The sequence below is a fragment of the Myodes glareolus genome, chromosome 7 (genome assembly GCF_982192425.1).
Source record: "Myodes glareolus chromosome 7, mMyoGla1.1, whole genome shotgun sequence".
NCBI lineage: Eukaryota > Metazoa > Chordata > Mammalia > Rodentia > Cricetidae > Myodes > Myodes glareolus.
The window spans coordinates 2,157,609-2,168,238 of record NC_142032.1 but is presented as its reverse complement, the minus strand read 5'-3'; the positions used below and the strand labels follow the sequence as shown (position 1 = coordinate 2,168,238).

General features: G+C 48.6%; 1 long non-coding RNA gene across 1 annotated transcript; it reads left to right on the top strand.

Moving 5' to 3' along the window:
• Window positions 1-530: 530 nt before the first annotated feature.
• LOC125393453 (uncharacterized) lies at window positions 531-9,498 on the top strand. The gene is made up of 3 exons (XR_015738315.1): window positions 531-744; window positions 2,841-7,626; window positions 8,277-9,498. It is a non-coding gene; the product is annotated as an uncharacterized LOC125393453 (long non-coding RNA).
• Window positions 9,499-10,630: the final 1,132 nt, after the last annotated feature.

Here is a 10,630-nt window from a genome sequence, read left to right as displayed (position 1 = left end):
TACTGCATGAAATGGACACAGTGGTCACACTGTAATCCTGGCACTTAGGGATAGAGGCAGGAAGGTCAGAAGTTCAGGGTCATCTTTGACTACTTAAAGAGCTCAAGGGTCAGAGCCGGTGTCTTAATCATTTTTCTATTCCTGTGATGAGATACCAGGACCAAGGGAGCTTAAAGAAGGAACACTTGTTGGGCTTTTGTTACACCCAGATGGTGGGGCCCCCTAAAACCACCACCATGTCTGCGCTCGCATGAATAAGTATACAGCCTTTATTTGAGCTTAAGCTTGAACTCTCCGTCTGTCTGACACAGCACTTGAGAGCAGAGAGTGCCCAGCCCAGTTGGGACAGGGTTTTTATTATAGTAGAGGTTGGGGTGAGGGGATTTCCAGGGTTTAAGACCCTGATTGGCTGACATTTGTCTAGGGGGTTTGGCAAAAGGGGAGTAGGTGAGTCCTGAGCTCAGGATGTCAGGTGAGCTTATCTAATCTTATGTAATGATTGGGCTGCCAGGTCCTGCCCAGATGCTGGCCCTGCCTGGGTGGTGTCAGTTTATGGCTTTTCCTGGAACCCAGTGCTGCCTGCCATGCAGCTGTGTGGTTTGCACCCCATTATGTGTGGCCAGGCTGCCCGGAGCCCCAGAGTTTACAGCTTCAGAGTATGAGTTCACCCCATCAAGGCAAGGAGCAGAGCAGCAAGGAGGCCAGCATGGTCTGAGAGCTTCCATCCTGATTCACAAGCACAAGGTAAGACAGCTAGTTAGGAAAATCAATGCCATGGGCTTTTGAAACATCAAAGTCCACCCCCCGCGGTGCCCCCCTCTCCCCCATAACATACTTCCTCCAGCAAGATTTCACTTCCTAATCCTTCCTGTAAACCTCCGCACTTTCTGTGGATACCCAGGCCTAATCCAGGAGCGGGCTTTCCTGAACCAGGGCCACGAGAATGGACGATTGTCCTAAGGGTTTAAATAGACAAACACAAGAGACCTGCTCGCTTGCCAAAGAGCAAAAAAGCCCCTTATTAAACTCAGGTCGGGTATTTATACCAGGAGGCAAGAGGGTTCAAAAGGGCATGGCCCCCTCCCATCAGGAGCAGTAGAATAGATTGATACATTCCCAGCGCCTCAGGCAGAATCAGCTGGGGGGGGGGGGTGGCAGGCGTGGGAGGTGTGTAGGGCCCGCAGCAGCTGCAACCTTGTTTACAGGTGGAATTACCATAACAAAGACAGCCAAGTTCTTTCTAAGCTACCCTCAAGCCAGGGCTAGTGCAGAATCTCCAGGGGCCAGAGGTCAAACAGCCCTGCAAAATGCCATGGAAGAAAAGGGGAAAAGACCTGGGTACCTACACCTTCCCAAACAGCTCTATCAGCTGAGGCCCAGACATTCAAATTTATGAGCCTATGGGGGCTTTTTCCATTCGAACCACTACAGTGGTCTATTAAGACCTTATTGTTATTCTTTTTTTTTTTTTAAGATATAGGTGGTAGGGGACGAGTCCAAGGAGGGGCAATGGTCCCCTCCCCACCAGGGGCAGTGATCTGTCAAGGAGCCAAGGTGGGTCACCCAAGGCATTGGTGGGTCACTTGAGGCATTGGTGGGCCCCTTGGCAGGTGGGAGACCACAGTGGGTGAGAGACAGACACAGATACACCATGCGGAATGAGTTTGGATATAGAGTTTATTTAGTGGTTTATAGAGGAGAAAGGGAAGGGGGAAGAAGGGAAGGGGAGAAGGGAAAAGGGGGAAGAAGAGAAAGAGGGAGAGAGAGAGAGAGAGAGAGAGAGAGAGAGAGAGAGGGGGGAAGAGAGGCGGAATTTACCTCTTCAGAAGAGGGAAAGCTGGAGGAGGTGGGAGATCTTCTTGATTCAGTGAAGTTTGGGGAGTGGGCAGGGCTTATCTCTTAAAGGGACAGGGTACCCAGGTGACAGGCCAGGCCAGAAGATTGTAACACCTACCTCAAAAACAAACAAACCAACTGGGCAGTGGTGGCACACACCTTTAATCCCAGCACTTGGGAGGCAGAGACGGGCAGATCTTTGGGAGTTCAAGGCCAGCCTGGTCTACAAGAGCTAGTTCCAGGACAGGCTACAAAGCTACAGAGAAACTCTGCCTCCAAAACAAAACAAAAACCAACAAAAACACTTACACATAATGAAAATGGTCAAATGAGGTAGAAAAGGCAGAAGGAACCTTCACATGTCTATCACTCACGCCTGCCAGTCACCCACCCTTTATGGTGGTCCATTCTTCCCTCCCTTGTACGTAATCTATATACAGTGAAATGTGCCAAGCTGAGTGGACCAGATTGATGACTTCTAAAAATATTTATTACATCAAAATAATTTAAAATTTAGAAGCTAAAAAAGATGCAGAGAATTCTCATATCTTTTAGACTAAAATTCCCCCAATGTAAACATTTTTAACTACACCTGTTTTCTCATTTTGTAGACATGAAATTGTTAACATTGTTTCTAAATACACAGAGCTATTATTATTCTGGGCCCTTTAGTAGGTCTATGGCCATGTTGTCATTCAAATTGACTTGAGTCGTAGAACACCTTCCATAGTCTAGAAAGTTCCTGGTGCTGTTTGCCAAAGGCAGTCAGTGTTCTTACTTATTTTTATCACTATAGATTAGTCTTGCTTGTTCCTGAACTAGATGTAAACGAATCATCCCTCACTTTATTTTTGCTGAATTATTTTAAAATAATCCCCAGATTTTCGGTTCTATCATCTCTGTGTACCCTGCATCTCTAAAAGGTACGGGCACTTTCTTACATAATCATCATTCTGTTGTGATTGTGTAAAATGTTTTCCTAACAGGCTCCTTCCCTGTTACAGATGAACTCAACAGTTTAAGCAAGCGGAACTCCTTGCCTAAGGTCACCCAGGAAGTGTCTGGAGAGAGCAGGCAAGTCCTCCCTCTGAGCCTGCAGAGCCTGTGTTCTGTTTACTGTCTGTGGGGGTTCTCTATTCAGGCTCCCAACAGGGCTGGGCTGCAGAGGAATAGGAAAGGCCCCATCTGGTCCAACCTTTGTCTACTGCACCCCATGGAGCACCCTGGCTCTGTACTGCTCAGTTAAACCAGTGTTTTGGATGGATGTTTCCTGGTGCTTCCAGATTGCCTTTCTACAGACAGGAGTAAGGCCATCCTCAACCCCCAGTGGCCGAGAAGATGGGGACTTGCAGACTAGTGTTTTGAAGGCTGCTGGGCACTTCACATTCAGCGTGATCTAGACTTCAGAAGCCTGCGGAGACAATGCATTTGAGTGCAGAGCCGAGAGACGCCATTAATATTTCAGAACATGTTTACGGATGGGTTCTAATAATACACAAGTCCATATCTGAACAAAAAAGAGAGGGAAGTAAAACCCCCAACCAAGCTGCTCCTGTGGGAGATGGGAAGAAACAAACTTAAAAGAGTGGATTGCTCCTTGGAAGCCCATCATTGAACTCCCCAGGAACAGATAACTTTCAAGGCTCTGATCAAGCCCTTCTATTATGCTTCTATTTAAGCATTGCAAGGGCCGTGCAGCCACTAGGCAATTCCAAGACTTAAATGTAGTTGCAAATCAAACCATGTACCTGCTAGAGGACTGTGAGGATGTCTTTGTGACTTGTTCCTAAAATAGCACTGGACAGGGATGTTTGGAAGGAAACAGATTTTCAGTAAAATATTTCCTAATGACTTACAAATAACTTTTCTGTTCTGCCTGTGATGGGTTGGCTACCAGGATTTCAAGCTGCGTCTCTTTCTAGACAAAGAGACAAAGGGAGGACCTTTGTCTGGGGAGATGGTTTAAATGGTTCAGATGGTCCTTTGTAAGCACAAGGGTTTGAGTTTGATCCCTAGAATTCACGTTCAGTCTAAGGTGTGGTAAGGGGCGTTTGCAATCCCAGTACCAGGGAGGCAGAGACCCCCTGGGGTTTACTAGCCCGATGTCCTAGCTTAGCCTAGTGAACAAGAATCAGGCCTATTACAGGTCTTGTCTGAAGGAAAAAAACAACAACTGGACAGCACCTGAAGAGGGGTCCTGAAGGTTGACCTCTGACCTCCACATGCATGCACCTGCACCCGTGTGCATACATGTCCACCTCCCCTCTCTGCGTGCACAAACAGGACTTGTGAGGACGAGCCGGGGTGGGACCGGGGAGACTGAAGGGGAACAGCTGAGGCTCCAGTCCTTAAGACACAGATTTCATTTCACCCTATTCCCCCTTATTAGGAGGAAACTGTTCCCCACACTCTGCAAATGGGAAGCCTGAATCATTTCTCCAGGTCACCAGGCAGAGGCAGAGCTCTGTCTCGAACCCTTCTCTCTACCTGGGTGCTGTTGACCTGTATCCCAGTTTCTTAGCTGTGGCTCAGCGGCCACAACACCAAAGAGACAGAAGGTACCGCCGGCTCCTCAGGAAGAACTTACCATCCCCCGTAGAACGATGGCATTCCGAGACACAGGGGCCCAGAGAACTGGAGAGAGGCTTTTTATTGTATTTCATTTCACAAACACAGTGAAAACAAATCCTGCTAATAGGATTGCGGACTCTGCAGGCCCGGGCAAGTAATTCTAAGGAAAGAGGAAGCGTCTTGGCACACCTGGGGATTGATTGCCAGTCTGAGACAATAACAGGCACCCAGAAATTAATCAGGAGAGCTGCCTGCCACTAAAGAGAGGGGTGGAGGCGGGGTATGAGACTTCTGGTTTGGAGACTAATTCTCTTGCTGTCCCATGGCTCCCAAGAAGGAGGAAATTTCTAGGCTGGTGCTCTCCATGATTCTCATCCTCACCAGACCTTCCCCAAGGACAGCAAAGGAGGGGCTTCACGATACACTGTGGCCCCCTGACTTTCCCTGTGTGACTCCCCGAGGATGCACTGTGTCTGCTGGACAGAAAGAGATCTCTCTTTCTAATCTTGGCCTGGTCGGCCACCAGCAGCTCAATAGGACCAGCTTTAATATTGCTATCTGGATGTTCTGGTCAGTTTGTCACCCTGGGCTTTGAGTCTTTCACTTCCGCCACAGCCTATTGTGGTAGGGAAACTGGGAATGAGCAAGCTGGGGACCCATGGGGCTTGCTAGATGCTCTGAGGAAAGAGGTGGTTTAGGCCGCCTGTGTGGCCCACCAGCACTGGATCTTTTGGGTCCCCGCATTTCTAGCAAAGGGAGCTATTACAGGAAGCCCACCAGAGAGACCACTCAGGTGCAGCTGATACCCACCTGAAAGGCTTTATTCTACCTGGCTGGGACTATACTCAGGTATTTGGGGCCAAGTGTATGTAGTGTTTGGGGTCAGGGGTTTTTAAAGACAAAAGCCCCATCTTGGTATCTCACTCGGCAGCTGCAGAGGGAGGTTTTACACAAACAAGCTGTTTAGCAGAAGTTACGTTAACTGTGGCATCTTGACCTCGAGTTCCTAGAACAGAGTTGGGTAATTTTTCATGTAATTCTCCATCAAGGAGAGTGGATTCTAGTTAAACCAAAATGGCCTCATCAAGACTACAAGATGGAGGAATCTCTTCACCATCTTGCCCTGTCCCAGATCCACGGATACAAAATCCTTGGGAGACATCCAGATCACCATGAGCTGACCTTTGACTTTCCAACCTAAGTTAAGAGTAAGTTTTCTGGAATATTCCATGCCCATACAAATTTTTCTCTTGCCTGTCCTTTTTTTGAGTAATTACTGTAAGCCTTAGCTCTCCCATTCCCTCCCTGCTCTGGGGAGGCCTTCTCTGGTTTCATCCCCACGTCCTTCCTTGTCTGCCCTACGGAATCCAGGTACATATCACTCATCTATTGGCATCTACTTTAAACTATTTTATTTATTTATTTACTTTTATGTGTGTGGATGTTTCATTTGCATACATATCTGTGCACCATATGAGTACCTGGTGTATAAAGAGGCCAGAAGAAGGTGTTGGATCTCCCGGAACTGGAGTTACAGACAGTTGTTAGCTGCCATGTGGTGCTAGAATTCAAACCCTCCAGAAGAGCAGCCAGTATTCTTAGCCCCGGAGCCATTATCCAGCCCCAGGCATCTGCTTTTTAATCTATACCAGTGCTATGAACCACAGAAAGCAAGGCCCAATGTGAGGAGCTTGGGATGTGGGCAGTTCTCAGGAGTGGTGAGTGCTGGGTCCATTTCTCACCCTGGTATCCTGTCACAGAGGCGCCAGTATGAGTTACAGTCTTTGATTGGTCAGCATGGCCTCTCTGAGCCCGAGACAATCAAGGAGAACAATTGGTTTCATTTGTTTTCAGTTTAAGACCCCAACAGTGACTTCTGTGTGCTGCCCTGTTGGTGGTAAGCCACCACTGCTTTATTAGGCATTGGTCCTGTCTCTGTTCCCCAGAGCCAAAGACAGAAATAAAGGTAGAGCCCAAACCTTTCACAAGGTCCATCCCAAGCCAATGGACTGGGATGTGGAGAACTGGGTTCCTCCAGGAGAGGTGGATAGTAATGCCTCTGCAGAAGAGATGGCTTTTGCACATGCAAAAGTCTCCTTCTGCTACAGAGAGGCCCCACGCTCTGGGCTCACAAGGGCACGACTTGGTGGCATGGAGTTCAGAGGCTTGAACTTTGCTCAGGGTGTGTTTGTGGTCCTGATGTTTCCTCCTATAGATCATTGTGCAACCAACCTGGCAAGTTTGTTCTCTGGGCCAACCGTCTGGGGGTAAGGAGAGCAGCGATAGGCTCGTCTCCAGGTCAGTACTGGAGCTGCAGAGAGGCCACCACCCGGAAACTGAGAACAGGAACTTGAGAGGGTAGTTGGTCTGTTTCTGCTTCACCACACAATGCTCTCAAGCTCATTTATTTGTTTCCATTTGTGAAGAGTGAGAACCTCTTAGTATTGTGAAAGTAATTGAACATGGCAATCAGAATGAGCAGGTGCCAAACTGCAGGGATTCTGATGTCTAGATTACAACACCTGCCCTTTTCTCTTAGGGGGCTCAGACACCCAAGAGCAGAGCTCAGGCCGGGACATGTGACCCCCATATACTCACAACACACTAATGCTTCTGCACGGCTCACGGGTAGGTGCCTAATTAGAGTGGAACCGATCAGAGTTTTTCCCTATTGAGTTCTCATGTTGGACCTTCTGGAGGCAAGAGAAGCAGGGATGTGAGTTAGAAGCCATGGCTTGGCGTGTTCTCAACTGTATCGGGGAAGTCTTCAGGCAGACTCTCATCTGCTTCTCTGACCCAGCTGCCTTCATCTTTTCGTGTTTTGGGGAGACGCCGTTGGTCCGAGCTTGTTTAAACTGAACTTCTGTTACTTCAGACCAATGTATGCTATGTTAGTCATCTTTCTGCTGTCATGACAAGACACCCCGGAAGGTCAACCTGTAGGAGAAAATGCCTGGTTTGTCTCAGGGTTGTAGAGGTTTTAGTCTATGGTCCCTTGACCCCATTGTTATGGGCCTGGATTGATACGGGAGAATTGTCTGTATTCTGTCAATCATTTTAATAAAACGCTGATTGGCCAGGCAGGCAGTATAGGCGGGAAAGCCAGACAGGAAGTAGGGGTGGAGCAAAAAGACTGGGAGTATTCTGGAAGCAGAGCTCCCTCAGGACTCCTGCGCAGACCACCGAAGAGGCAGCATGTAACTTGCCCAGCTGAGAAAGGTACGGAGCCAATGTGGCTAACATAGATAAAGATAATGGGGTAATATAAGTTATAAGAGTTAACAAGAAGCCTGACCTAATGGGCCAATTAGTTTATAATCTTATGGAGTACTGTGTATGATTTTCCTTGGGACTTGCCGGCTTGTTGGGGTACTGGGCGGGACAGAAACCCCAACAAACCGGCCCCTCATGTTACACTGGATGAGGCAGAAACATAGTAAGGAAGGGAGGGAGGGAGAGAGAGAGGGGGAGATGGAGAGGGAGGGAGAGAGAGGGAGGGGATGGAGAGAGGGAGAGGGGAGGAGAGGGAGGGAGAGAGGAGAGAGAGAGAGAGAGAGAGAGAGAGAGAGAGAGAGAGAGAACAAACTAGGGTCCCAATCTCCTGGGGGCATGCCCCATGATTCATCCTACCCACCTCCAGATTCCGCTTCCAGTAGCACCACCAGATGGGTACCAAGCTTTCAACACATGAACTTTTGGGATGGGGATTTAAGATCCAACCACAGGGGCTGGAGACATGACTCAATGTTTAAGAGCCATCGGCGGCTCTTCCGGAGGACCCAGGTTTGATTCCTGGCACCTACATGGTGACTCAAACCGTCTGTGACTCCGCTTTCAGGGGATCCAACGTTCTCTTGCCTTTTTCACAGGCACCAGGCACGCATGCAGGCGAAACACCCACGCACATTAAACAGCAGCAACCACACCGTGCGGGGCTGGCTCACAGAAACAAAACCTTGCTAAGCACTTGGGAGACCAAGAGCCATTGGCCTTCAGTCCCACTACCTGCCCCTGGACCTTAAGAGAGACCTTGCTTCTGAAGAAAATGGTTGCAGGGGGCTCGGCCTCTTTGAACCGTACGCATTTAGATTCCATGAAGCTCACAGGAAGCAAATGCACAAAGTACAACTTGAGGATATTTCATAACCGCCTTGTTCTGAAAACCTCCTTGTTGCAGCCTTTGCTTTGCTGCCTCCGTCTGACTTTGACATGCCTGTCTGGCTTGGGGAACACTAGACTGGTGTAGAGGAGCACTAGGCTTAACTTGGGGAGCACTGAGTTGAGATTGAGGAGCACTGGACTGGGAGTCCTGTTCTTGTCCCTTTCTGGTCCCATGACGTCAGGTAAATCTCCGAGCCTTTCTGGGAGTTTGTTTCCTCATCTATAAAGTGAGGAGAATGCTAATACGTGACTCATGAGTTTATTGGGAACAAAGCTCTAAATTGCAGTGTCGGGACAGCGGCAGAGTGAAAGCAGACCACGTGATCTGACAGCTCTTCAATCACTGGATTGTGTTCAGTGCCGTTTAATAAGTATTACTGAGGGGTCACCACATGCCGGCTCTGTTTGGGGATCCTGCAATGAGCAGGACAGATAAGAGTTGTCCTAAGCAATCAATGTGACTGTGGGGACAGCAGAACGCCAACAAGTACTTCAAGAATTAAGCAGTTTAGAAAACCTTGAATGGAGAGAGTACCAACTACAACAACAACAAAATCTGGGACAGGGAGTGATGTGTGTGCTTGAAATGGGAACATGCTTACAAAATGTGAGGCTCTTGGTGTCCATAAATATAAGCCCAGAAACTGGATGTGTTATTTGTCATCTTGCCAAGCCCCAAGACTCACAAGACCTCTTAGCACCCCTTTTCCAGCTCCCTTTTGTCCTGCCCCACCCATTGTCAGCATCTTATCCCTGCAGCCTGTGCTGTGCAGCACTTCACAGTTTACAACACCCTTTCTGTGCACCCTCATCTGTTATTCCCACAGCCTGAGACCAGCGGGGCAGGTGCCCTATCTCAGAAGGAAAACGTGAGAGATTTGTAAGGCACAGTTCTTACCCCACATCCTGAATAAAGGTTTTTAACTCCAAGTTAAGTGTGTCTCCCAAAGGGCTACATAACTGGTTTTATTTTGTTCTTTATGAGCTTATTCCCTTGTTAACAATGGCCCCGTACATCCCTGTGAATCTGAGGTCAGTGTTCAAATGACCGTTGGTATCTTGTAAACTGTCAGGATGCAAACCTGAGCTCGTTGGCCTTGGGCCACAGGCGTGCAAGCTCTCCAAAGGAAGCAGCACTAGTGGCTCACCCACCGCTCCTTCCGTATCTGAACACTCGCAGGTCCTGGAAGGGAGATGCAGCTTCCAGCAGATAGCTCTCCATGACCACTGGATGTCAGCACTGCTCTGTGCTTGATAACCGAACCTCTCGGTGGGATGGGCAGAGTTCACTGTATCCGGGTTCCCAGTGGAGCTGAGAGAAGCCTTGACCATAGGCAAAGTGCACATCAGTTACATATTCTAAATAACCGCTGTGTTTCCCTGCCCCCCTCTCTCCTCTGGTTCTCTGGACTCCATCTTTAGCAGTGCATGCTAGGATGTGAGTGTGAAGTGTCACCCACAGGCCTTCTGTTGGATGCTTGGTCCTCAGATTGTGATGCTAGGAGTTTGCAGAAACTTGAGGAGTTGAGCCCGGCTGTCAGAAGTAGGTCACTGGGATTTTGAAGGTTATTCTGGATTTGGCTATTTCCTCTTTCTCCATCTGCTGTCTTCTAGGAGGGGGAGGATCTCCTCCGCCACATTCTTCCGCTGACATGGTGTTTCTGCCCAAGCTCATGGAACTGTGCAACCAGGACTGTGAACTAGGAGGATTTCCCAGGACCCTCCTGCCTTTCCTCATGTAGTCAGGAGAGTCTACACTTAGTCAGATATCTCCAGACTGGCATATGAGCCTTGCCTTTCCATGCCTTTTCTTTTGGAAGCTTTTTTGACTTATGGAAGCTTCCCAGATCAACAGTGTGGTTATGTACAACATACCACATTCTCATCAGCTGAGACGAAGCAGTATGGTCTATGACTGGTGGAGGCTCACTTGGTGAATTCTGAGTTAGCCGTTCTAGGACCTGGAAAGGTCCACAGAGTGGATCTGTATGGATTCATCAAACTGCTAGTGGATCAGGTGGGGGACTCCCAGGTGAGAGATGACCATCTGTTCTTCTAGCTG